This window comes from Gossypium hirsutum, chromosome A12 (assembly GCF_007990345.1).
Source record: "Gossypium hirsutum isolate 1008001.06 chromosome A12, Gossypium_hirsutum_v2.1, whole genome shotgun sequence".
NCBI lineage: Eukaryota > Viridiplantae > Streptophyta > Magnoliopsida > Malvales > Malvaceae > Gossypium > Gossypium hirsutum.
The window spans coordinates 81,755,355-81,760,040 of record NC_053435.1 but is presented as its reverse complement, the minus strand read 5'-3'; the positions used below and the strand labels follow the sequence as shown (position 1 = coordinate 81,760,040).

The following is a 4,686-nucleotide window of genomic DNA, read 5'->3' as shown; positions in this document are numbered from 1 at the left end:
ATGAATTTAATAGTAGGATCCAGTTGTAAAAGTCTTAGAAACACAAAAATTACAAGAAAAATGCAAGGATTAACTCACTTGGTGCAAAAATTATGAAATACCAGCTTAGAGAACCCTCCTATGGCGTTTTTAGCTGGAATTGAAGAGAAATGAAGAAAAATCTAGATATTTCCTATTTAGTCCTAGTTTTATTTAGTTAATTTTGCAATATTCCAATTTTACCCTTAATTTATCAATTTTTCTGCTGATTTCATACCCTTGCCGTCCAGCCCAAATAACTTTTGGGTCTTATTCCCTTTTATATCCATTCTCATTAGACTAATAAGCTATTTAATCACTCTAGCAACTTTTACACCTATTACAATTCAGTCCTTTTCATTTAATTGACTACCAAAACATTAAAATTTCCTAACGAAATTTTAATACCACATTAATAAAATTTCATAAATATTTATAAAATTATTTTTGACTTGGTTTTACGAGATAGAGGTCCCGATACCTTATTTTACCCAATTTCTTCAATAATTTCCTTTTCTAACTAATCACTAAATCGATAAAATTTTCCTATCAATATTTTCATACGATTTTCCTATCATATAAATTTTCAAGCAAAAATATTGAAATAAATTTCTCTTTAAATCGGATTTGTGGTTACGAAACCACTGTTCCGATAACATTGAATTTACGCCATTACAACGAACTTGGACCACTCAACAAGTTCAAATTCTCACATATATCATGAAATCGGACCGCTCAACGAGCTTGGATTTCTAAATTCTTAGTGACATGTCACTTGTATCCTAAACTATTCCTAAGGTTCAAACGGGATTTTCCACGGGATTTTCCACACTTGCACATAGCATCTTTGTCGTACTTGCTTGTCATGTCGTGAATAATGACCATAATATCATTCATGTTTACAAATTCACCATTTTCTCATTCATAGCATAATAAGGCATAACTCAAATAGCAAATAAGCTTTTAAGAATTTACATAACATATATCGCATATTTCATATGTCACTTATCATTTATAATCATTTTCTTGCATTTCATGTAATATTCCGTTTGTTTGCTAGAAGCTCCTTTAAAAATTTAACTGAGTTGGGCATCTGCGAAAGAGCTTCAATAAACGGTAGATTAATATGTAATTTTTTCAAAAGGTTAAGAAATTTACAAAATTTTTCATTTGTACCGCTTTTCTTTGTCGCATTGGGGTATGGCCCACGAGGTGTATACTCTTTACTCACTGGTTTTTGTTTACTATGGCTTACCTCAACCTTATTTTCACTTACCACAATTTCTTGTTTCGATTTTGGTTCAAATTCAACTAACCCTTCTTCATTTCGAACCGTAATTGCATGAAGTTTCTCTCTTGGATTAGTTTCGGTGTTGCTCGGCAAGCTACCTTGTGGTCTTTCTGAAATCATCTTAGCAAGCTGTCCAATTTGATTTTTGAGCCTATGAATTGATACTTGCTGATTTTTCAAGGCTGTTTCGATATTTTAAAAACGAGTCTCTGACACCATAATAAAATTTTCCAATATCTTTGCAAGACTCAGTTTCTTTTCCTACTGATAAGGATGCTGATGGATGCCTGGAGTGACGACCCCAAGAGAAGTTGGGATGGTTTCTCCAACCTGCATTGTAAGTATTACTATATGGATTATTCTGAGGTCTAGAATTGTTACCCATATAGTTGGCTTGTTCTGTCTCTGTGCTGCAATTGAAGGCTAAGCATTCTGGATTGTCCATCCCTCCTCCACTTGTATCACATTGCATCACCAGATGTACCTGTGTAGAACCATATAAACCATCAATTTTCTTATTTAAGAGCTCTACCTGGTTTGATAACATGGTGACCACGTCAAGGTTAAAAACACCAGCGGCTTTTGTAGGCTTTGTCCTTATGACTTGCCATTGATAATTATTCAATAACATCTCGTCAATGAACTCATAAGCCTCCTCAGGTGTTTTGTTATTTAGGGTACCGCCGGCACCTGCGTCGATCAGTTGTCTAGTTGAGGGGTTCAAACCATTGTAGAAAGTCTGAACCTATAACCATAAGGGTAACCCATGGTGAGGGCACCTTCTCAATTAATCCTTATACCTCTCCTATGCATCGTATAGGGTTTCTAAGTCCATTTGCACAAAGGAAGAGATATCATTCCTCAACTTTGCTGTCTTGGTCGGCGAAAAAATATTTCAACAGAAACTTTTCGGTCATTTGCTCCCATGTAGTGATGGACCTTTGTGGTGGAGAGTTCAACCATTGTTTAGCTTTATTCCTCAATGAGAAGGGAAATAACCGAAGGTGAATGACATTATCAAAAATGCCATGAATTTTAAAAGTATCACAGTACTCTAGAAAGTTAGTCAAATGAGTATTTGGATCCTCATCTTGCAAACCATCTAACTGAATAAATTGTTGGATCATCTGAATGGTGTTTGGCTTCAGTTTGAAGTTATTTGCAGCAATAGCAGGTCTCGTAATAATCGATTCATCCCCCGCTAAATTAGGCTTGGCATAGTCGTACCTAGTACGAGGAGCAGGATTTTGATTTACAGGATTCACGACAACCACAGGAGGTAGGGGATTATTCTAATTTTCAGCCATTTCCTCGGTAGTATTGGTATCGTCCTCTCACTCTTCCTCTATATACTGTAGACTCCGCCTTATTTCTTTACGATTTCTGTGAGCTATGCTTTCAATTTCACTATCAAATAAAAGAAAGACAATATCCAAGGAAGAATCCATCTAGACTTCACTTATTATTCTGATTCTAAATTAAACGATTTATTCACTTGTCTTGATGCATAGAAATCCCTAAATTATGTTAATATCTCTTCTGAGACTAAGAACAACTAACTCTAGGTTGATTAATTGAAATCACTATTGTCGCATTAACTCGATCTATAGATTTCCCTATTAGATTTGACTCTCATCCGGCATATTTATGTCATCTTATTTCTAAGATTGCATGCAACTCCGCTTAATTATGCTAGATCTACTTTTAAACAGGGACTTTTGCTCCACTGAATAATCATATCAAACTTGGTGTAATAGCCTAAAAATATTAAAGAAAGGATTAAGAACACATAATTAAGAACACATAATTAAGAACATGTGATACTATTTCATACATATTAATGATGTTTTCTTGATTTATATGATTTGAATTGGGTGAGAAATAGGGCTAGGAAATGACCTTATTTTGTCCATACAGGTAGGCACACGGCCTGACACATGGGCATATAGTTTGGCCGTGTGTCCCTGCATCTTAAAATTGAGAAACAGAATGCTCAGAATTAGGCATACAGGCGTGTGTCTCAGCCGGGTGTGCTACAGGGCCTAGAACACGGGTGTGTGTCTTGGCCGTGTGAAACTTGCACCTAATTTTTAAAAATTAAATTGACCACAATGCCTAGCACACGGGCGTGTGGCAGGGCTTGTGGCACAAGTCAGAAAGTTACACGAGTAATGACACGAGCTAGGAAACGGTCGTATGCCTCACATCAAATGTCCACACGGCCTGAGACATGGGCATGTCACTTGGCCATGTGAGCCACACGGCCTACTCACATAGGCATGTGACCCCTTTGTTAAAGAAAAGTTTTTAAATTTTATGAAAAATTCTCTAAAATCCCGATTTAGTCCCAACTTGATTCTAATGATTAAATTGGGCTTCGAGGGATGAATCAAGGGATGATATGAATAGTTTTAGATATGAATAGAAAAAGACATGAATTATTTGTAATTGTTCTGTAAATTTCGATAATATTCCATAACCTTGTTCTAGCGACGGATACAGGTTAGGGTTGTTACATTTATTGGTATCAGAGCTACGATTTAGTCGATTCTTGGACTAACGTAGCAAGTATAAGTTTAGCTATACATGCCATTATATAATTTGTGATAGTGTGATATCTCCTGGCCATTTTAAACGTATTTTTCATATATTAATTTCAACCAACCAAGTTAGAGTTGAATCTGAAAAAGCTGAGAGTAATGCTCCAGCTTCAGTTCAAAGAGCTGTATCTAGTAGTAGAAGGCCCGAATCTGAGGGTCAAGCTAAGGAGGTAAAAGAAGCCTTCTTCCAAATGATGAATGAGTGGTTTACAGAATTCATAAGAACAAATCCTACTGTACAACAGACTCACCCTTCTGCTCCTCAACCAGTTCCTAAGATGCCACAAGGTGCTGAACCTGTTAGAACTGGTAAGCCTTCGGTAAATAAAATCCATAAATATGGGGCAGAAAAATTTAGGGCTACTACTAAAGATGATCCCGAGAGGGCTGAGTTTTAGTTGGAAAATACCATCAGGGTTCTAGATGAATTATCATGCACACCGGTTGAATGTTTGAAATGTGTAGTATCTTTACTAAAAGACACAGCCTACAATTGGTGGTATACCATAACTTCTGTTGTACCAAGAGAAGATATTATTGGGGATTCTTTCAGACATAATTCAGAAATAAGTACATTAGTCAGATATTTCTAGATCAGAAAAAGAAAGAATTTTTAGAGCTCAAACAGGAAAACATGACTGTATCTGAATACGAGGGAGAAATTGTTCAGTTGAGCAAGTATGCCAGAGGATGGGTTCCGACTTAGGCTGATATGTGTAAATGTTCCGAAGAGGGTTTAAATGAAGATATCAAGCTGCTGATTGGAATTCCAGAAAT

The 4,686-nt window shown here is 36.1% G+C and overlaps 1 non-coding gene across 1 annotated transcript; it reads left to right on the top strand.

Moving 5' to 3' along the window:
• Positions 1–2,070: 2,070 nt before the first annotated feature.
• LOC121211685 (small nucleolar RNA R71) lies at positions 2,071–2,177 on the top strand. The gene has a single exon (XR_005906904.1). It is a non-coding gene; the product is annotated as a small nucleolar RNA R71 (small nucleolar RNA).
• The last annotated feature ends 2,509 nt before the right edge of the window (positions 2,178–4,686 follow it).